The sequence below is a fragment of the Panthera pardus genome, unplaced genomic scaffold (genome assembly GCF_024362965.1).
Source record: "Panthera pardus isolate Hobbes unplaced genomic scaffold, ASM2436296v1 HiC_scaffold_4, whole genome shotgun sequence".
Classification (NCBI taxonomy): domain Eukaryota; kingdom Metazoa; phylum Chordata; class Mammalia; order Carnivora; family Felidae; genus Panthera; species Panthera pardus.
The window spans coordinates 9301268-9324620 of NW_026526969.1; the positions used below are offsets into that span (position 1 = coordinate 9301268).

Genomic DNA, 23353 nt, shown 5'->3' on the forward strand with positions numbered 1-23353 from the left:
GAAACTGTGGGCTCCCAAGGTTGACTTCTGTGATGTGAAAGCTGGTGGGGTTAAGACTAATGGGGGGCATCCCTAACAGGCTGCTGACACTAGGCACTAGGGCCCTTGGGGGTGTTTCCTCAAATGAAAGTCTAGTGACATCCTGTCGTGAGCTCCTCAGGGTTGTCCCTGTGGGGGCCAGGTGTGCCCTGGGTTTATAGTGAGAATCTGTTTGATTCAGTTTTATACCCAGGAATATTAATACATTGGGGTCACTATAAACTAGATTTAGCTAGCGGGATGCCTGGCTGGCTCAGTTGGTGGAGCACCCAACTTTTGATCTTGGGGTTGTAAGTTTGAGCCCCACACTGGGTGTGGAGATTACTTAAAAATAAAATCTTAAAAAAAAAAGATTAAAAAATTTTTAGCTAGGGGCGCCTGGGTGGCTCAGTCGGTTAAGCGTCCGACTTCAGCTCAGGTCACGATCTCGCGGTCTGCGAGTTCGAGCCCCGCGTCGGGCTCTGGGCTGATGGCTCAGAGCCTGGAGCCTGCTTCCGATTCTGTGTTTCCCTCTCTCTCTGCCCCTCCCCCGTTCATGCTGTGTCTCTCTCTGTCTCAAAAATAAATAAACATTTAAAAAAAATTAAAAAAAAATTTTTTTAGCTAGAGATCTTTTGGGTCACCCAGATAGTGTGATTTCAGGTACCAAATCTTTGTGAGGGTGGCATTGTGCTGAGGAATTTTCCAAGGCCCAAATAGCCACATATCCCCATGGTTTTCTTCTTTGGTGTGGATTTTACTCTTTTTTTTTTTTTTTTAAACATTTTATTTTACTTTTTGAGAGACAGAAAGAGACAGAGCATGAGCAGGGAAGGGGCAGAGAGAGAGGGAGACACAGAATCCAAAGCAGGCTCCAGGTTCTGAGCTGTCAGCACGGAGCCTGACGCGGGGCTGGAACCCACGAACCAGGAGATCATGACCTGAGCTGACGTCCGATGCTCAACCGACTGAGCCACCCAGGTGCCTCGATTCACCTTTCGGGGTGTTGTCCTTAGAGGTTCCTAGCTTTAGGCAGAAGGCTCAGGTCCCTGGTTTTGTCTCCTATCCCCCTGGTGTGTCACCTGTTAAAACCCATGTTCTGGGCACCAGAGATGAGCAGACACTCTAGGGAAAAGTCACTCTACAGTGTGCTTATCCCTCTGGATTGCTGCTGTCATTTTTTTCTGGCCTCCAAGGGATTCCCTTACTTTCCCACCAGCCCATTCACACGTTAGTAGAAGATGCTTTTTTGCATGGAACCCATCATTTGTCAGTGTGCTATATGGGGAGGGTTTCTCTGCTCATCTTGGCTGCCATATGGCCAGAAGGGGAAGTCCAGGAGGATGTATATTTAAGACTTGCAAGTCTGAAAAATTATAGATGGCGTGCCTGGAGTAAAACAGGGTTGATGATTACATCTCGGAACACTAAAATGAAGAGGCTCGAGCAGGGTACAAAGGAAAAATACCTGGAGATTCTGCTTTTATAGAGAAGATAGTGTGTTTATGGATCTTATTCCAAGGGGACAAGCCCTCCGTGAGTGCTTGCAAAATGAATGGGAGGCAGGTAAGGGCAGAATCGGATGGGGTTTTTAGTTGGTTGAATAACCAGACCCAAGTTATATTGGCAAATCCACAGCAACTTAAAAAGAAATTAATGTTTTATTTATTTTCGAGAGAGAGAGACAGAGCACTAGCGGGGGAGGGGAAGAAGGCGAGGGGGGCCCAGAATCTGAAGCAGGCTCCAGACTCTGAGCCAGCAGCACAGAGCCTGACACGGGGCTCAAACTCGTGAACCATGAGATCATGACCCGAAACTGAAGCTGGATGCTTAACCGACTGAGCCCCCCAGGCGCCCCTTACAAATTCACAGCAACTTTGAATGCACCCTCCAGAGCAGCTACTACTGGGTTCCGCCCTGTTTCCTATTCAACGGGATCCTCTTATATATGCTGTATACGAACTGTTTCCTGTTTTACCAATGTTATATATAGGAATGTTGGTGACAGAAAGTTAGATTTGTGTATGACCGAGGCTAACAGTGTTAACTTGCGTGTTGAAGGTGGAAAAGCAAGCCCTACACCCACACCCCAAATAGGGAATGGGTGAGTTAAAATCTAACAGAGCCAAATGTTCTGCATCCAGATGGAAAAGTCTACAACACATCCCTGTGGCCACCATCCAAGACGGAACATCAGCCTGGAAAAAATAAGTCAGAAAGGACTGGATGTGGAAGATGTGGCTTTTTGACAGCAAGAGTGGTGAACAAGGCTCGGGGCTCTCCATGGACTGTAAACTCCAAATGAGCCAAGAATGTGGTTCAGTAACAGTTGAGCAGCTCTTGGGCTCCGTGGACAGCAGCACAGAGTCCGAACATGAAGTGAGAGGTCCACATGAAGTGGACCATGAAGTGACCTACCTCCACAATGGTCAGGCTACCTGGGTGCAGGGCCTTGCCTTCTGGGCACCAGAACAAGCCAGAGTGCAGGGCAGGAGGGTTAGCAACACGGGAAAGCGGCAATGGAAGCTTCTCCCCTAGGGTTCTGCCAGAAGTTCAAGGTCGGCTTAGGCTGAATGGGGAGCCTCTGAGGGAGACTGGGTTAGTCTGCTGGGGTGCCATGACAAAGTACCATGGGTAGGTGTGGGGGTGTCTGGGTCTCAGTCGGTTAAGCATCCAACTTTGGCTCAGGTCATGATCTCACGGTTCTATGGGCTCAAGCCCCACATCAGGCTCTGTGCTGACAGCTCAGAGTCTGGGACCTGCTTCGGATTCTGTGTCTCCCTCTCTCTCTGCCCCTCCCCCACTCGTGCTCTGTCCCTCTCTTTCTCAAAAATAAATAAACAGTAAACAAAACAAGACAAAACAAAACACCACAAAGTACCATGAACTGGGCAGCTTCAACAACAGACATGCATCGTATAAAGTCTGGAGACTAGAAATCCAAGATCAAGGTGTCAACAGGATTCATTCCTTGGCTTATAGATGCCTGTCTTCTGTCTTTCCTGTCCATCTGTCTTCACATGGCCTTCCCTTGTGTGTCTGTGTCCCAATGTCCTCTTCTTTCTTTCTTTCTTTTTTAATTTTTTAATGTTTATTTGTTTCTGAGAGGGAGAGAGCGGGAGAGGGGCAGAGAGAGAGGGAGACACAGAATCCGAAGCAGGCTCCAGGCTCTGAGGAAACGTTCAGCACAGAGCCTGAAGCAGGGCTCGAACCCACGAACCATGAGATCACGACCTGAGCTGAAGTCAGATGCTCAAATGACTGAGCCACCCAGGCACCCCCTAATGTCCTCTTCTTTTAAGGAGCCCAGTCCTATTGGATTAGGGCTCACCCAGTGACTTTTTTTTTTTTTTAGATTTTATTTTTAACTAATCTCTACACCCAGGGGCACCTGGGTGGCCCAGTCGGTTAAGTGTCCAACTTCAGCTCAGGTCATGATCTCATGGCTTGTGAATCAAGCCCTGCATCAGGCTTACTGCTTTCAGCACAGAGCCTGCTTCATGCTTCAGATCGTCTGTCCCTTCTTTCTCTGCCCCTCCCCTGCTGGTTCTCTCTCTCTCTCTCTCTCAAAATAAATAAATAAACTTAAAAAAAAGTAATCTCAAACTTACAACCCCAACACCAAGAGTCACAGACTCCATCAACTGAGCCAGCCCCTGTCCTTAAGTAATCTTTGAGATATAATTGACATAGGACATTATATTAGTTTCAGGTGTGCAACATAATGATTTGATATAGGTATATATTGCAATGTGATCACACTAATAAGCCTGTCTAACATCTGTCACCATAGTTACAATTTTTTTTTCTTGTGATGAGAACTTTTAAGATCTACTTTCTCAGCAACTTTGAAATAGTCAGTATAGTGCAATTATAGTTGCCATGCTGTCCATCATGTCCCCATGACTTATTTATAACTCGAAGCCTGTACCATTGATCCCCTTCACCCATTTTGCTCAACCCCCTGCTTTGCCCCTCTCTGGCAACCACCAATCTGTTCTCTGTACTTATGAACTTCCCACTCCCTAGATTCCACACAGAAGTGAGATCATACATATGCTACTTGTCTTTCTCTGTCTGATTTATTTCACTTAGTATAATGCCCCCGAGGTTCATCCACGTTGTCCCAAATGGCAAGATTTCATTCTTTTTAATGCCTGAATAGTATTCCACTGTGTCTATCTGTCTGCCTGTCTCTCTCTCATCACATTTTCTTTATCCATTCATCCACCTGTGGACACTTAAGTTATTTCCATGTCTTGGTTATTGTAAATAATGTTGAAATGAATATGGGGGTGTAGATATCTTTTAGAGTTAGTTTTAAATTTTAAACATAGGGATTCTTGTCTTTATGCTTAAAACAGTGGTTGAATTGTAGCAAGGTGACTAGAGGGAGGAGGAAGTCAAGTCCAGCTTGGTTCTGCTCAGCTGGGACCATTGATGATCCTCCTACAAGTGAACTCCCCCCCTGTTTACAGGCCTATTCATATCAGGGAAGGATATGATCACTGGATCTCAGCAGAGATCACACTGGAAGGTCACTATAGGATTCAGATGGCCTTGGTTCTAACCTTGTGTGTACTATGCACTCTCAGTCTAGTTATGTAACCTCTTGGGGCTTCAGTTTCTCTGTAAAACTGGGATTAATTATAACTGCATCTACTCCATCAGGTGGTCAAGAGGCTCTAGTTGAGTTGACTGGTATAAAGCCACTGGTGAGGTGCCTGGCATGCCGTGAACTATTGTGGTTAACTAGTAATGCCATTGTTACGGTGATTATATATTTGGACTCACTCACATGGGACACAAGATGAGTTCAGGGCTCTGGGCTGTTGAATGATCCTTGAACTAGGCTGCACGTGTAGGCCCATCTGCCAGCTCTTTCCTGCCTGTATGTCAGTGCCCAGGCATCTCTGTCTACATACAGCACACAAAGGTGCCAGGGATATATAGGAGAGCTCGGTACAACTCCAGTGGCTCTGACAGGCATCCAGCCAGGACAGGGTGGCCTTCCTCACCCTTTAAGAACCAAAGTCAAGAAGACAGTGATACCACTGGGCTGTGTTCCCGGGTCTTGCTTTCATTCGCCCAATTCATATGCAAATTTTGCATGACCTTCTTTGAAATTCCGGGACTCAACCATACAACATGTTACTAAGACTTCTCTGATCATTGGAGTGTCAATCACTGGCAAATTGAGAGTCATTTATAGCAGTGCCTCCCCCAGATTACCTTTGGTAAAGGCCAAATGGCAGAGGAGAGAGATATATGGCACAGAGATGGATCTCAGAGCTGGGCCAGAACCTGGGGAGCAGCTGAACTAACCCCAGGGCTTCCTCTAAACATCTGAGTAGTGTGTAAAGGAGGAGGATCCTCATCGCTGCAAGAGAATTGCAGCGTAAAGAAACACATTGTGGATGTATAGACACGTCCAGGCAGCACGGGGTGGCTGGCCATGGAGTGAACTGTCATTCGTGACCACGTGGTCCTTAAGCTTACAGTTCCAGGAGTCACAGTCTGATTTCAACAATCGATGACAGGCACTGAATGTCAAGAGAGAATAAGGCAGGACACAGTAGAGGGCTAATTGGAATTTCTAGAGGACTTTGCAATAGGAAGAACACTTGAAAACTTACAAATAGCATTTTATCAGGAAAGTAAGGAAAGGCAGGTTGGTTGAAAGAATGATGGCAGGCAGACTTCAGATGCCTTTGACACGAAGACCAAAAGAAAACCAAACAGTTTACGCAGTTTAGGCAGGAGATGAACGGAGATCTGGTGGGGAGGGGGAGCTAACTTCAGAATGGGGCTCTGTGTGAAAGTATGTCAGCATGTACGTATGCAAGAGTACTTTGCTGCAAAACACAGCAACACATTGGTCATTATAGAAGGGTGGTCACTGAAGGATAGATCGGCAAGAAGAGAGAAGAGCCAGGATTTGATCGTGGCAGGAAAGAAAAGACCAGAAGTTGAGTGTGGTGGCCCGGTCAGTTGCAGGGGCTGGGCTAAGGGTGGTGGAAACAGAGCTGAGAAGTTTTAATCAGTCACACAGGTCACAGCAATTTGCATTGGGCAGGACTTAAGGGACAGAGGTGAAGAGAGAAAGGGGGAAGCTGAGCATGACGCCCACTTGGGTGGTTGGTGTTTGGGGTTATCAAAGGGAGGCTAATGAGCTAGGAAGAAGCATGGAGGATGGTAGGTGGAACCCAGGCAGTGGCTTCAGGGAGACACATTGCCCGTTTGGATGCAGCAAGCCACAGCCCAAGAGGAGACGGCGGTGAAGGAGCTTGGAGGAAAGTTTCAGTGATTCTGTAACTCCCTCCCTTGCCTCCATGACTTCACTGGTGGCAGTACAGTGTGTATGTTACACATGACTTCACGCAGTTGGTCCCCAGCCTCTCTATTCACTGGACCCCGGGGAATGCCCCATCGGGGATACCCAGGGACCGGTCCATGGTCCCTGCATAGTACACTTGAGGCTCAGCGCCTCATCCCCTGTGGTTTCCGCCACGTCACTGAGATGCAAGGCTGCCTCCCAGAAGCCACTGTGGTGAGGTGGTCACATGTTGGAATAAGCTCTCTGTGTATCTCTCTTTACAGACAGATGGGGAGGTAAGCGGACTCCATGAAAAAAGAACATGCAAACTGGAGTCACTTGGCTTCTGCCTCTTACTGGGTGTGTGGTTTTGTGCAAGCAACTTGACCTTTCAAACCGTCTACTCCTTATCTGTGAAATAGGGATGATTCTGGCCATGGCTACCCACTCCGCTGTCTTGAGGATCATGCAGACTGGTAGATATGACAAGCTTTATCAATTATTATTATTTTTTTTAATTTTTTTTAACATTTATTTATTTTTGAGACAGAAGAGACAGAGCATGAATGGGGGAGGGTCAGAGAGAGAGGGAGACACAGAATCCGAAACAGGCTCCAGGCTCCGATCGGTCAGCACAGAGCCCGACGCGGGGCTCAAACTCACAGACCGCGAGATCATGACCTGAGCTGAAGTCGGATGCTTAACCGACTGAGCCACCCAGGCGCCCCTCAATTATTTTTTTAAATTTATTTTTTAAGTGATCTCTACACCCAACATAGGGCTCAAACTCACAACCCCAAGATTAAGAGTTGCATGCTGTATCAACTGAGGCACCCCTGGCAATGCTTTTTAAACCACAATGTACCTAATAAGTGGCAAACCTCACCATTCTTTAAATGCTGAAAACTGCATTTCTCCCTACCTTGCAAACTATAGCTGGGGGAAAGATCCTGGACCATTTATTTGGTGTGGGTCTGGATTAAAGGAAAACAAAAATAACAGTATTTTTTTTTAAACAGTTTTTTTTTTCCAAATTGTCCACATTCACTCTGAAAGAAGAGACACTCATCCCAGCAAGCTCACTGTCAGGGGCTGCCTCCCCAGAGGCCCTGAAACACAGACAGTGCCTGACCTGCAAATGCTCTCCTGCTCAGCCAGAGAACAGCCAGATGGCTATTGCCACCTCCCTTCCTGTGCAAACACCTCTCACCCAGCCGAGTAAACAGGCCTCCCTGGGTAAAGAGGTGCCTCCATGCTGCTTCTGTGTGGTGTAGCCCAGAAACAGGGAGGCTGATCCACAGGCTTGGGCTGTGTTTTCAGTCAGGGCCCCCAAGCCACAGGATCATCTGTCTTGGCTCCTTCTCTGTGTAAACAGGGCTGGCAGCCCATGTGGTTTGAGTATAGCCAGGGCCCTCCTCTCACTCCTCCCGGTGCAAACAAATTACAAAGAATCTTTGTAACTGTCCAGTGGAGTGGCTCAGCCCAGAGGAAGGGAGCCTGCGCTGGGAGGGGGCCAGGGTGGAGCCGGGGGTGCTGGGGGAGGCCCAGGGGCGGTGTCCACAACATCCCCTGTGCCATTTGATGGCACAGCTTTGCTCTGTCTAACCCCCAGAGGAGAGGGTCTGTCACCTGCAGCACAAACCCGGGGGCTGAAATTAAGGGAGGCAACAGAGCTAATATCCCCCAGCCCCAACACCTTCCCTACTGTAGCATTTCAGGTGTGGTTAAAAAAAAAAAAAAAGGACTGAGCCTGGGCGGTTCAGTCTTGATTTCAATTCAGGTCATGATCTCACAGTTGGTGAGTTCAAGCCCCTCATTGGGCACCACACTGACAGTGCAGGGCCTGCTTGGGATTTTCTTTCTCTTTCTCTCTCTGCCCCTCTTGTATTCACTCTTGCTCTCTCAAAAAAAAAAAAAAAATAAAATAAAATAAATAAATAACTTAAAAAAAATAAATAAAAAGGACTAAGCCCCCCTCTTAAAGCAGTGCAGGATGGGGGTGGCTCAGTGGATTGAGCCTTTGACTCTTGATTTCAGCTCAGAGGTTCTCATGATCTCATGGTTCATGAGTTCGAACTCTGCACTGGGATTCTCTCCCCGGATCTCCCTGCACCCCCTTCCAAAATAAGTAAACTTTAAAGAAAAAAGCAGTGCAGGATAGAAGAAAGAATATTAGTTTGGGAGTTGAAAAACAAACTACTCCTGTCTCCACCCCTAATGAATGAGCTGTGTGCCCTCTGGATGGTGATACCTTAACCTCTCTTGAGTTTCCTGCCTGGATAAATTAGAATTATACTAATTGCCATATCTGGAGCCCCTCGATGTGACAGAGACTTTGGTAATGTTAATTTATCAGTCCACCCAACTACCCAGTGAGGTGGGAATGACTGTCACCACTTTAGAGATAAAGAAAGCGAGACTGGCTGGCAGAGCTGACGCGCCAAGACGCATGTGACGTGGGGGAAGTAGGTCTTCTCTTTGCCAACCCCCCATTCAGCCCCTGCAACTAAGAAAGGCAGGACTTCTTTCCTTGATGTGAAAGCGGAGACTAGGCAGGTACTGGACCGCTTAGAACAGTCTTTATTGCTGGAAACAGAGGTTCTTACGCAGATAAGCGCAAGGCCTGGGAGTCAGGGCTCTGGCTCCGAGCAGCCACCTTTCCCCGAGGTCTCTTCCTCTGGGACTCATTTATCACCTTGGTTAAAATCCAGGGAAAGAGAACAATCAACAACTTGTTCCACTCGCGGGGCGGGGGGGAGAAACTGGCAGCAAATCCTAGAGTCGCTGTTACCACCAGTTCTGTTCCAAGGCAATTCCTAAGTGTCTAAATTTCCATGGCACATTTTGGAGGCTGCATGAGGGAGGGAGAGGACCTGCAGCCCTTATACCTACAGGCAAAAATGAGCGCTGGGAGGCTTTGCTAAGGGGAAGGGGAAGACAGCTTCAGAGGATTTTGACAGACATCTCTAGACCATCATATTCCAGGAAGGGGATCCATACGCTTCTGCCACTGGGTCAAACGCAGCTTGCCACTTGCTTTTGTACAGCCAGAGATCTAAGAATTTTATGTGTTTACACTGTTGGGAAAAAAAAATAAAAAGAAGAATTGTTTGTGACATGTGAAAATTACGTTAAATTCAAATTTGAGTGTCCATAAATAAAGTGATTTTGGAATGCAGCCACATGCCTTCATTTACATAGAGTCTGTGGTTGCTTCTGTGCTACGGTGGCAGAGTTGAGTAGTTGTGACATCAACCATGTGTCCCGAAAAGCCTAAAATATTTACCATCTGGCCCTTTCCAAAAAAGAAAAAAAAAAGAGAAGTTTGCTATCTCCTGTTCTAGGAAAAAGCATGTGCCTGGGGGGAGGGCATCACCATTCTGGAGGTACAACTTATTGACTCCCTCATCTCAGTTGTGCCTGGGGTCCCCAGGGCCAGTTAGGTCTGGTTGGTAGCCTGAGGGGTGTGGGCTCTCAGACCGGAGGAGGTAGGTTGTGGTCGGTGAATGAGTAGTCAGACCTGGCCTCCTCTGCCGAACCCTTCAAAAGTCAAGTCCTTTCCTCCCCCTCCAGAGTGCTGGTAGTCAGGCTTGGGCTCCTCAGGAGGGAGACTGGAGGGTTTTCCCCTGGAGACACTAACCAAGAGACAAGATCTAGACGCTGACAGTCGAGTCTAGTTCCCACCAGGCCCTCTAAGGGAAGCTCATTGTGGACAAATCCTGCCCACGTGCAGAGCCTTCCACGGAGCTTCCCAGAGTCCCGCACTGACGTGTGAATGGAGAGCCAAGATGTTTGAGGGAAGCCCTTATCATCTTTTTTTAAAGATTTAATTTTTAAGTAAACTCCACACCCAACATGGGGCTCAACTCACAGCCCTGAGATCAAGAGTCGCACGCTCTTCCACCTGAGCCAGCCAGGTACCCCAGGAAAGCCCTATCTTAAGGCTAGGTGTGGTGAGGTCCAGGTTTTGGGACCCATCAAGGAACACAGGACAGAGACGTGGCAGTGTTGCACCACATGTTTTACTGGGTGGAGCTTGCACAGGATTGCATGAAAGGGGCCTTACAGAGACAGTGGCAGCCCCCGGAGGGGGGGTAAGGCAAAGGACCACTCAGGAGAGAGGGGTCTAGGACAGAGGACTTGCATGTCTAGGTGACATTGCTCAGCAGCATGGTGGGGAGATTCTGGGTCAGAATCCCCTAAGAGCAGCATTGACCTGGTGGCTTTTTATAGCCCCTGGGTTTGTCTTATCCATGGCTAGCTGGTGTTGGGTGCAGTTTTACAAAGCAGGCAGGCCCTACATGGCTAAAAATATGCTTGTGCGGGCTATATTTAAAGCAATAGGATGTGTAAGAATTTGAGTTTAGCACCGGTGGGCTTTGAGCCTGCTGTGAAGTAAACAACACAGGGGCCATCTTTAGCTTATTTATGGAACAGCCGGCAGAGCAAGAGAAAGACCAGGAAACCTGTGATAATGAGGGAGCAGAAGGAAACATTTAATCAAACAACCTCTGCGGTTAATGTCTGCAGAGATAGGAGAAGAAATTGCAGGATGCTCTAAAAAAGGAACAGTCAGAAAACAGAAAGAGTATCTTGGAAATAACGTTAGTGCAAAAATGAAAAGTTCATTAGAAGAGAAGGTTAAGGGGACGCCTGGCTAGCTCAGTCGGTGGAGTGTGCAGCTCTTGATCTCGGGGTTGTGAGTTTGAGCCCTAGGTTGTATGTAGAGATTACTTACAAGTAAAATCTTAAGGGGTACCTGGGTGGCTCAGTTGGTTAAGCCTTTGACTTCAGCTCAGGTCTGATCTCACGGTCTATGAGTTTGAGCCCCACGTTGGGCTCTGTGCTGACAGCTTGGAGCCTGGAGCCTGCCTCAGATTCTGCGTCTCCCTCTCTCTGCCCCTCCTCTTCTCACGCTCTGTGTCTTCGTCTTTCTCAAAAATAAATAAACATTAAAAATTTTTAATAAAAAAATAAAATCTTAAAAAAAGAGAGAGGGAGAAGGTTAAGGAAATATGCCAGCAAATAGAACAAAAAGACAAAGAGATTGAAAACATGAGTGAGCGCTCTCTTCAGCACATATACTGAGAATGTGAGTGAAAAACATGTGGAAATTAGAAAGTCAACCCAGGAGGTTCCACAGCTGAATTTCAGGAATTTTGGAGAGAGAAGAAAGTGAAGTGGGGGGAAATCATCAACAAAAGAGTGTAGGGAAATGTCACAGAAATACAGAACACGTACAGCCTGCTGAATGCTTAGCAAGAAGGAATTTGGGAAAGAAAGAAACAAAACCTCACCGATGTGAAATTTACTACCCCAAAGTATCCAGAAACAAACAAAAGAGGTCTCATCTAAAGGACTAAGACTCAGAATCCCAAGTAGGCACCCAGCACAGAGCCCCATGCAGAGCTTGATCTTACGACCTGAGCCAAAATCAAGAGTCTGATTAACCGAGTGAGCGACCCAGGTGCCCCTGCTCCTGATTTCTTAACTGCAACACTGAAAATTAGAAGACAAAATTCCAAGGAAGAATAATATCAAAACTAGAATTTTATACCCAAACTAAAGAAAGAGTAACGAGGACAGCAAAAGGGAAGTTTCAGTTATGCAAAGTCTCAAAATATTTACTCTATGGGCACACTGTCTCAGGAAGTTTATGGAAGGATGTGTGTCAGCCAAAGAAGGTGTACTCAAGAGAGAAATTGCCGGGGTGGGGGAGGGGGGCGCCTGGGTGTCTCAGTCAGTTAAATGTCTGACTTTGGCTTGAGCCATGATCTTGCTGGTCCAGAGTTCGAGCCCCACATCGGGCTCTGTGCTGACAGCTCAGAACTTGGAGCCTGCCTCGGATTCTGTGTCTCCCCCTCTCTCTGCTCCTCCCCTGCTTGTGCTCTGTCTCTATCTCTCAAAATTAAACAAACATTAAAAGAGAGAGAGAAAGAGAGAGAGAAATGGGATCCGGCAGCAGTAGGAGACCCAGCATGGGGTGGGGCTGGGTGTGGGTCCAGGGCTCCCTGGGGTGCTGCTGATGGGAGACAGGTGTCCTGAGGTGACAGGTGTGTGGCAGCTGGGACAGCAGCCAGGTCATTGGGGAGCAAGAAGAAAGAGCTCCAGGATTTATCTTTTCCCTATTTAAAAAAAAATATTTTATGGGGCATCCAGGTGGCTCAATCAGTTGAGCGTCCAACTTTTGAATTCAGCTCAGGTCGTGGCCTCACAGTTCATGGGTTCGAGCCCTGCATGGGGCTCTGTGCTGACAGTGCAGAGCCTGATTGGGATTCTCTCTCTCTCTCTCTCTCTCTCTCTCTCTCTCTGTTCCTCCCCCACTTGTGCTCCCTCTCCTTCAAAATAAATACAGAAACTTAAAAAAAAAAACTTAAAAATATTTTTATTTTTTGGGTGCCTGAGTGGCTCAATCGGTTAACTGTCTGACTTAGTTTCAGCTCATGATCTCATGGTCTGTGACTTTGAGCCCCGTGTTGGGCTCTCTGCTTTCAGCACAGAGCCCACTTCAGATCCTTTGTCTCCCTCTCTCTCTGCTCCCCCCCCAAATAAATAAACATTAAAAAAAAAAGATTTTATTTTTAGATAATCTCTACACCCAGCATGCTTGAACTTACAACCCCCAGATCAAGAGTCACATGCTCTGCTGACTGAGCCAGCCAGGTGCCCCAAAAGGGCTCCAGGATTTTTCTAAAGAGGAACATACATGGCTGTACTCAGGTTATAGATCAAACTGTTCTCAAAACCTAAAAAAGACATTTTAGCTCCTATGGAAAAGGACTCTTTTGCATTTCTTAAACCACTCCCCACCGCCTTTTTTTGTTTTGTTGTTGTTTGGCGGTTTTATTTTTTTTTTAAAACAAGACAAAATCAAATTTAATAGGTATACTTATGGGGAATCCACACAGATAGGAAATTCTGAAGACAGGGAGGCCACATGAAGCTTCTATGAGCTCAGGAAAGAGGTAAGGGTCTGAGGACACAAAGGGGAGAAAAGTCAACAGCAAGAAGGTGAAAGGAGATGTTTGGAAAAACTAGATGGCTCTTTTGGGCACATGAGCTCCATTGGTAAAGGTTGGGAGGGTGGCTGTTAATACTCTGCCCAGTGCAGGTTTTCCTTTCCAATGTGAATTTACACGGTTATGGGGGAGGCAAAGTGCTTTTTCTGCATCTGCTGGATTTTTATTAATTTTAACTTGGAATAATCTTTATGCCAAAGTGGCACATTTTGGGGTGTCTCATCCTGCACCCCTTCAACTCCTCCATCTGGAACTTTCCTGAAACTTCCACATGTTACAAGTTGAGCTGGCAAATAGTTGGTCTCCTTGAGCAAGTCTTGGTCCTGACGGTAGGCCAGTTTAGTTCATTTGAAGAGGCGGTGATTGAAGAGGCTGTTTTGGAAAAGCAATCAAGTCCTGATGGTTTCCCATGTCATTTGTCATCCGTGCACCTATTTGGTAATAGGAAGAAGACAGAACTTCCTGTAAAGAATATTCTGTCATCTCTGGCTATCCCTGAATGCAAGATCACACTACTTTGTCTTAAACACTCTATTTTCCCTTTTTTACACTATGTAGTGAAACTCCCCCAAATGCACAGAGCTCCTGGGCTTTCCAGTCGGCCTGGGGCCTATTATAAAATGCAAAGCGCAGGCCTGGGAGAGCTGGGGTGCTTCTAGCCAGCCATGCTGAAGCCCAATTAGTCCTGTCGTCCCATCCATTGGCGGTTAAGAACTTGAAACACAGCTGTTGTCTTCATTCCAGAGAGGAAAAGCAGAGTCTCTATCTGGAGAAGGATTTTAGTGAAAAGAGCCTGAGCTTTGAACCTGAGTGGACTTGACTCTGCCATTCTGTAGCTGCCGAACGTTGGCAACTGTCTCTACCTCTGTTTCCTCCTTAAGGTTTCAGGCATGGTAATTCCAAGCTTGGGGAGCTGATATGAGTTTAAACATTGATGGCATCATGGATACAAAATATCTAGTAGAATCCGTGGTTGCCAGCAGGTGCTTGACACTTTGTGGCTGTTATACGTGTTACTGTTCCATAGTTTCCCAGGGCTTTCCTCTGTCCTGGCTCATTGATCCTTCAAGTATTATGTCCTACTTAAGGACAGACAGGGGTGCCTGGGTGGCTCAGTTGGTTAAGCATCTGACTTTGGCTCAGGTCATGATCTCATGGTTCATGAGTTCGAGCCCCTTGTTACGCTCTGTGCTCTTTGGATCCTCTGTCCCTCTCTCTCTGCACCTTCCCTGCTCATGTTCTCTACCTCTCAAAAATAAATAAACATTAAAAAAATAATTGGGGCGCCTGGGTGGCTCAGTCGGTTGGGCGGCCGACTTCAGCTCAGGTCATGATCTCGCGGTCCGTGAGTTCGAGCCCTGCGTCAGGCTCTGTGCTGACAGCTCAGAGTCTGGAGCCTGTTTCAGATTCTGTGTCTCCCTCTCTGTGACCCTCCCCCGTTCATGCTCTGTCTCTTTCTGTCTCAAAAATAAATAAACGTTAAAAAAATTTTTTTTTAAATAATAAAAACAGACAAACCAAAGCTCAGCAACAGGCTAGTATTATGGGGTGGCTCCTTTGGGGCATAGCATTATTGGGCAATGCTCTAACACAGAAAGAGCCCTTAGGAAGTGAACTTCCTTGAAAGAGCAATCATCTGCCAGTGGTTTTACCTCCAGTTCCACCTTTACAGCAGCAAACCATGTGGTTGAAAACAGACTGTGATTATGGACCTGGTCCCAGAAAGAGGGCATTTTAATGTTCCAGGTGGGACCAGAGGGATAAGTGATGACAGGAGACAGAGTGGATCCATGAAATAATGTTTGTATAACCATCGCCCAAAAAGAAATTGGAAAACAAGTGTGTATGAATCACTTCAGTCTTGTAAATCACTACATAAATGGGGTAAGAAATGTCAGGGTAGTAGTCTGCAATAAGGTTTGAGAAATAAGGACTTAGTCCAAGCAAAGGACAGATTTTGTTTGTTTTTATTTTTAAAGAGGCTTAGAGTTCCTCTTTAAACATTACAAAGTAAATATTTGTGTCAAACCGTGTTTTTAAAATGGCCTATGGAATGGGTTGTTCCAAGGATGGAATTTTAAACAAATTTAGACTTGAGTCACTTAGAAATCATGTTAAAAACCTCAGAGACTGTTATAATAACTGACATGAAAGCAAGATTCATGTCATTAATTGAGCAAATTATCGGTGTATATGAGGCTTCTGTTTACTTTTTCTTTGAAAAAGAAATGTACAGAAAACCTAAGAGAGGTTTCTTAGGTAGGATCATTTCATTGTGTAAAGGATGTTCATTATGTTGACCAAGTCAGGAAAAATGAGTTAAATCATATCCCCATAGGAAAGTGTCATACATTTTATTTTTTTAAACATTTTTTAATGTATTTATTTTGAGAGAGAGAGAGAGAGAGAGAGAGAGAGAATCCCAAGCAGGCTCTGAGCTGTTAGTGCAGAGCCTGGGGTGGGGCTTGAGCCTATGAACTGTGAGATCATTACCTCAGCAGAGATAACGAGTCAGATGCTCAACCAACTGAGCCACCCAGGCGCCCCAAGTGTCATACATTTTAGAAAGATTTCCATGCAGAGTGATTAGAAGTGTTATTTCTCGGGGGCACCTGGGTGGCTGGGTTGGTTAAGAGTCTGACTCTTGATCTCAGCTCAGGTCTTGGTCTCACGGTTTGTGAGTTCCAGCCCCGTGTTGGGCTCTGTGCTTATGGCATGGAGCCTGCTTGGGATTCTGTCTCTCCTTCTCTCTGACTCTCTCCACGCAGTGCGTGCTCTCCCTCAAAATAAATAAATAAACATTAAAAAAAAAGAAGTATTATTTCTCAAAACATTAGGAAGAAGCCAATAAATGAGGGTTGGAAGCAGAAAAATTATTTACAACTGTAAAATATTACAAGAGTAAAATACTAACATATAAATGGTTATCTCTAATAAACAACACAAATACATTCCAATAGTCCATTTATAGATTGGCTCTTGGGAACTTGGAGCTTATTTTTCCAATGAAACAGTGCTGTAAGCATCAGTTATGTTCTCACAAAAGCTTAGCCAAAACAGAATGTAGCCAAAATGCCATATACCTGCGGTGGAAAATAGCAGAAGATGTTATTGCAGTTCTGGCATCTAAGTACAAAGGGAAAACAATACAGCTGGGTTAGAAACAGTATTCATTTTGGGTCTCGTATTGGAGGAGTTGAACAAGACAACTGGAGAGGTTCTGAATGAGCACCCGTGTCATTTCACTTGGGAGTTATATGGTCTCTCTTTTTTCTTTTTTTAATTTTTTAGTGTTTATTTATTTTTGAGAGAGAGACACACACACACAGAGCATGAGTGGGGGAGGGGCAGAGAGAGAGGGAGACACAGAACCCGAAGCAGGCTCCAGGCTCCGAGCTGTCAGCACACAGCCTGACGTGGGGCTTGAACTCATGGACTCCAAGATCATGACCTGAGCTAGAGTCGGACACTTAACCGCTGAGCCACCCAGGTGTGCCTTGTCTTTTCTTCTTCTTTTTAAAATTTTTAATGTTTATTTAATTTTGAGAGACAGAGCATGAGTAGGGGAATGACAGAGAGAGAGAGGGAGACACAGAATCCGAAGCAGGCTCCAGGCTCTGAGCTGTCAGCACAGAGCTGGACATGGGGCTTGAACTCATGAACCGTGAGATCACAACCTGAGCCGAAGTCGGATTCTAAACTGACTGAGCCACCCAGGCACCCCATTGTCTCTTCTTTTCTTAATATGCTTGTATCTCTGATTAACTGTTACTCAAATCAGCCATGATTAGTGTTGTTCTTAGGCTCATAAGTGGAATGAAAAGGGTGAGATGGAAAAGGACAGTAACTTTCCTAAGGTAAAGCCAGGTGATGAAAAATGTCCCTATTGCAGGGACACAGAGAGGGAACTGCCTGACGTGGCACCCCTGAATGGTGGGCAGTGACGGGTAGAAAAGAGTGGTGCTGAGTGCATGGTTTCCCTTGGGTGGTGAGGAAGACGTGCCAGCTCAGACACGTCCGGCCCAACTCCTGCTTCCTGGTCAAAGCTTTCAGGGGTTGTGGATGGGAAGGGGTAGGGGCGTGTGAAGGGGGGTTGGGGGTCAGATGGGAAAGGAGGTGGCAGGTGCATCTGGCTACTGTCCTTATACAACATTTGTCAAGCAGGTCCTAGTAATTTAAGGATTACCCTGTACTGTATACACTTCAATCTCCTCCACTCACCCCGCTTTCCCCCACGTTTCCCCAGTTTCTGACAACCGTGCACCTCTGCTTTAGAAGTGGAAATTATTATCCATCATACCCGCTCCTGAGAAGTTAAGAAAAAATGTAGCTTGAGAGGTTATAAAAGGTCCAGAAGAAAGTGGTGACCAGATAGTCTGCTTCAGCTAGAATACATTCCTGGGATGTGAACGGTGCATAGACACTTGGTAGACGGGGGGAACGGTATTAGTGGAATGTGAAGTCACGTTGTTTTGTACACAAGTTTTCTCAGCACGTTAATGTTTTGCGCTGCTAGGCAACAGCCCCCCAAAGCAAAGCAAACTAACAAAGCTGAATTCAGCGAGCTGTGAGGCATTGGAGTACAGCAAACACCCTTCTTTCTTTCTGGTAGCTCAGGTGGTTACAGGCTTTATTTTGGAAAGGCTATTGCACGGTGGGCTTGAATCTTTGTGCTTTGCCCATATTTCCCTGATTCAAAGGCCTCCCTTTTTCATCTCAGCTACCTGCTCCTTTTATTTTACACTTAAAGAAATTTTTTTTTAAGTAGGCTCCGTGCCCATCGTGGGCTTGAACTCACGACCCCAAGATCAAGAGTCACATGGTCTATCGATTCAGCCATCCAGGAATCCCCTACCTGCTCCTTTTACTTTAAATGGTCTTCCCAGTTTTATTGGTATATAATTGACATATTGTATTAGTTTAAGGTGTACAACATAATGATTTGATATATGTATATATTGCAAAATAGTCACCACAATAAGTTAACATCCATCACCATACATAGTAACAAGTTTTTTTCTTTTCTTTTAAAAAAAAAATTTTTTTTTTTAATTTATTTTTTGGGACAGAGAGAGACAGAGCATGAACGGGGGAGGGGCAGAGAGAGAGGGAGACACAGAATCGGAAACAGACTCCAGGCTCCGAGCCATCAGCCCAGAGCCTGACGCGGGGCTCGAACTCGCGGACCACGAGATCGTGACCTGGCTGAAGTTGGACGCTCAACCGACTGCGCCACCCAGGCGCCCCTTTCTTTTAAAAAATTTTTAAATTTATTTTGAAAGCGAGAGAGCAAGAGCGAATGCGAGAAAGAGAATAAGCCAGGGAGGGACAGAGAAAGAGGGAGAGAGAAACCCAAGCAGTCTTTGCACTGTTAGCACAGAGATCTGAACCCATGAATAGTGAGATCACGACCTGAGTCAAAAGCAAGAGTCAGACGCTTGACTGACTGAGCCACCCAGGTGCCCCCCAAGTTTTTTTCTTGTGATAAGAACTTTTAAGATTAACTCCCTCAGCAACTTTCAAATATACAATACTATAGGCACCATACTATACATATACATCACATTCCCAGAAATTAACCTTGTACCTGAAAGTTTGTACCTTTGACCCATTTTCCCCAATCCCAAGCCTCTGGCAACCACCAATCTGTCTCTGTTTCTATGAGATTTTGGGGGGTTTTACATGTAAATGAGATCATATGGTATTTGCCTTTCTGTGTATGATTTATTTAGCATAATGCCTCTATCTAGGTCCATCTATGTTATTGCCAATGGCAGGATTTCCTTTTTTTTTTTTAATGGCTGATTAATATTCCATTTTATTTTATTTATTTTTTTTATTTTTTATTTTATTTTTTTTTAACGTTTATTTATTTTTGGGACAGAGAGAGACAGAGCATGAACGGGGGAGGGGCAGAGAGAGAGGGAGACACAGAATCGGAAGCAGGGTCCAGGCTCCGAGCCGTCAGCCCAGAGCCCGACGCGGGGCTCGAACTCACGGACTGCGAGATCATGACCCGAGCTGAAGTCGGACGCTTAACCGACTGAGCCACCCAGGTGCCCCTAATATTCCATTTTAAATATATTATCTATATATCTCACATTTTCTTCATCCATTCATCTACAGATGGACACTGGGTTGCTTCCGCGTCTTGGCTATTGTAAATAATGTTGTGATGGACATATGGGTGTAGGTATCTTTTTGAGATAGTGATTTCATCGCCTTCAGATAAATATCCAGAAGTGGAACTGCTGAATCATATAGTAAAAGTAGGTAGCTATTTTAAGTCTTTTGAGAAAACCGTCATACTTCTCTGTCCTTCCTAGTGGCTGCACTGATTTACACTCCCACTAACATTGCACAAGGGCTCCCTTTTCTCCGCATCCTCACCAGCATCGGTTATTGCTTATGTTTCTGAGGACAGCCCTTCTAACAGGTGTGAGGTGACATCTCATTGTCGTTTTGATTTGCATTTCCTGATGATTAGTGCTGTTGAACATCGTTTCACGTACCGGTTGGTCATTTGTATGTCTATCCTTTTATTTACTTATAGGTTGTTTTTTTTTTTTTTTTTTAAGTAATCTCTGTGCCCAATGTGGGGCTTGAACTCATGACCCTGATAGCACGAGTCACACGCTCCACCAACTGAGCCAGCCAGGGGCCCCCTATTATTTTCCTTTATTTTATTTTGTAAAGATTTTAAGTAATCTCTACACCAAACGTGGGGCTGAACTTACAACCCCACGATTTAGAGTCGCATGTTCCACCAACTGAGCCAGTCAGGTGCCCCAGGAACAAACAAAAGTCTTAAAAAGCAGAATAGAAACAAATCTAAACTGAGGAAACTGAGGACAAGTGAAGACACCAAGAAAAGTGCCAGATGTCTGAGCCGATACAAAAGAAAAAAAAAAGTAACGAGTGACACCACTTCAAATCAAGCGCAGAAAGATACAGAGGGACTATACTATCCTACACTTCGCTATCCTATACCTGCACATCCTAACCTATCCTATAACCTATTCCACCCTATCTTCAGAGGACTCAGTGGTACCTGCCACACACATTGAGGTGGGTGCTTTTACCTCATTCACTTGTCCCTTTTAAATCTTACTATTATCCCTCCTTTAGAAACAAAGAATCTGAGGGTCAGAAAGGTTAAGAAAATTGCCCAAGGTCACACAGCTGGTAAGTGGCATTCAGATATCATTTTGCTATATTATCTCTAGAAAACAAACCCAGGGTTTTTTGTACTTTTTTTTCCTTTTTTTTTTTTTTTTTTTTTAAAGGGGCTTGGCTATTTCTTGCAGAAGTGGTTAAACAATCTCCAGGGCAGGGATCTGTGGTCACACACGATTCTTTAATCTCCACAACCCCGGCACAGAATAAACATTTATCAGGATGGTGTTGAAATATTTACCACGCTCCCGGCAGCTCTCCCCACCTTTTCACCTTTGTGCTTTTGCTCCAGCTCTATCTGGAACGTTCCAGGCTGGTAGGCATTTCCCCAGACCCAGCTCCTACCCCTCCTTGCAGTAGCAGCCCCCTTGCAAAGTCTTCCCTGTTCGGATCCCTGCCAAGTGGCGGGGCCCGGCGGGGAGGGGTGGGGGGTGGGGGGTGAGGTCTTCACCTGTGCTTCGGGTATCTCACGTTGTGTCAGGAGCACACCCGTCAGCTCCCTTGCTCGAGTGTCCCCGAGTGGGGCAGGCGAGAATCTGGCCTGAATCCTCCCTCCCCCTACTGCTAGCCCAGCGCTCGGGTTACTGTGTGCGCTGAAGAAGAAAACGCAAAGCTGACGGATCCAGGGCGCATTTCGCAGTTCAACCACCACTTCATTTTCAAAAGGACTTTCCCTGTGGAGCAACACGGATTTGGGAGGCAGCGCGGTCGGCCTGAATTCTGCAGCCAGGCGGAACGGGTGTGTGTGCGTGGGTAACCGTGGACACCGCCCCCTCCCCCCCCAACCCGCGCAAGTCTTTGTTAAGTTCCTCGCCTGCCCGGGGCACAAAGGGAAGGCGAGACCCGAATGCGCGCACAGGTGGAGACGCGGTGCCCGCAGGGCACTGCCGGGCCTTCTCCGGACCCCACAGGCCGCGCTGCGGTCTGGGTGACCCCTGCCTCTGCCCTGGGGTGGGGGTGGGGAACACCGAGTCACGTAAAGAGCGCACTGACGCTCCGGCCCGCCCGGGGCCGCAGTCTCCCGTCTCCCGCAGCCACACAAAGGCCGGAAGTGCGCCCGAGCTGGCCTGTGGAGGCGACCTCTCTAGGACTCAGGAGGCCCCAGTTCTCGGTGGTTCTCTAGGCCAGCGGGACGCGTACCGGTAGCGCCATGCCCTAGACCCGGACTCCCAGGGCGTGTTCCCAACTCCGGGGGCAGCAAAATGAGTTACAAGAAAAACAAAACAAAACAACGACAACAAAAACCTGGAGACCGAATCCAGCAAGTCGTGAGAGCGAATGTCCCCTTAAAATGTATCCAGGCCTGAGTTTCAGCTGAGGGGTCGGAGCACAGCGTATTCTTTATCACGGTGGCTGCCCCAGGAGGAGGGGGAGGGGGAGGGGAAGGGGGGGAGGAGGAGGGGGAGGGGGAGGGGAAGGGGGGGAGGAGGATGGGGAGGAAATGAGGCCTAGAGAAGGTTCTCTCCTGCTCAGGGTCTCCCGGTGACAGATTTAAGGCAGAACCCAGGACTTGTGCCACCGTGGCCTGTGCACTTGCCATTGCCCGGGGCTCCCTCTCATCTGAAATGAACACTGAAAATTAAAACCTACGAGTTCAAAATGGCAGGAAACCTCAAACAGTGTCAAAAACCGATCAAGTGGAGTGTGCAAGAGTTCAGAGAAGACCATCTCATACCCGTTAAAATGGCTACTAACAAAAAAAAAAAAAAAAACCAAACAAAACAAACAACAAGTGGTGGAAAGGATGTGGAGAAATTGGAACCTTTGTCCACCAGCATGGCTGGTGGGGATGTAAAATCTGTGCAGCCACTGTGGAAAACAGTATGGCAGCTCCTCAAAAAATTTAAAGGAAAATTACCATGTTATCCAAGCAATTTCACTCCTGGGTATAGACCCCAGAGAATTTAAAGCAGGGACCTGAAGAGATATTGTATGGGTTTGTTCATAGCAACATTGTTCAGGATAGCCCCAAAGTAGAAGCAAGCCAAGTGTCCGTCGATGAATGGATGAACAAAACACAGTACATACATACTATGGAATATGATTCAACCTTAAAAAGGAAGGGAAAGTTTGACACTGATCCTACTATGGTAATCTTTTACAATATGTAATTGTATCAAATGGTCACACCGTACACCTTAAACTTACATTGTATTATATGTTAATTATACCTCAAGGAAAGAGGGGAATCTATTCTATTTAAAAAAATCACACAAAAGGGATGCCTGTCAGTCTCAGTTGGTAGAGCCTGGGTCTCTTGATCTCAGAGTCATGAGTTCAAGCCCTATGTTGGGTGTGGAGCCTATAAAAAATAATCACATTAGAAAAAAAAATCACATTAGAGGAAAACCCTAAGACAGGAATTAATTTGGGAAAAATTTTAGGCAATGCCCAAATCTTGTTTAGTCTCACAAGAGGCACTCAAATCAGGACCCTCTGGAAAGTAGTAAGTGTGGCCAAACTCCAAGGCATTTATTAGGATTTCTTATACATCTGAGAATTTATGTTGGTCAGAAATCCTAGCAAAGGTGGAAATGCTTCCAGTTTAACTCAAGCCAAAAGAAATGTTAGAAAGGCTGCTCTGGAGGGGTGCCTGGGTGGCTCAGTAAGTTAAGCATCTGACTCTTGATTTCAAGAGATCTCACGGTTTGTGGGTTTGAGCCCTGTGTCAGGCTCTGTTTTGACAGCTTGGGGCCTGCTTGGGATTCTCTCTCCCTTGCTCTCTGCCCCTCCCCCACTCCTCTCTCTCTCTCTCAAAATAAACTTAGAAAAAAAAAAAAGGAAATTAGAGACTGAAGAAATAGCTGATTTAAAGGTTTACTTC

The 23353-nt window shown here is 46.2% G+C and overlaps 1 protein-coding gene and 1 long non-coding RNA gene across 2 annotated transcripts in view; one reads left to right on the forward strand and one right to left on the reverse strand.

Moving 5' to 3' along the window:
- GJC3 (gap junction protein gamma 3) overlaps window positions 1–23353 on the forward strand; it is an 80088-nt gene that overhangs the window by 5745 nt on the left and 50990 nt on the right. The window lies entirely within an intron of this gene.
- Window positions 13492–21106, reverse strand: LOC109251068 (uncharacterized). Its single transcript, XR_008419097.1, has 2 exons — window positions 20981–21106; window positions 13492–13784 (listed from the first exon to the last, which is right to left on the reverse strand). It is a non-coding gene; the product is annotated as an uncharacterized LOC109251068 (long non-coding RNA).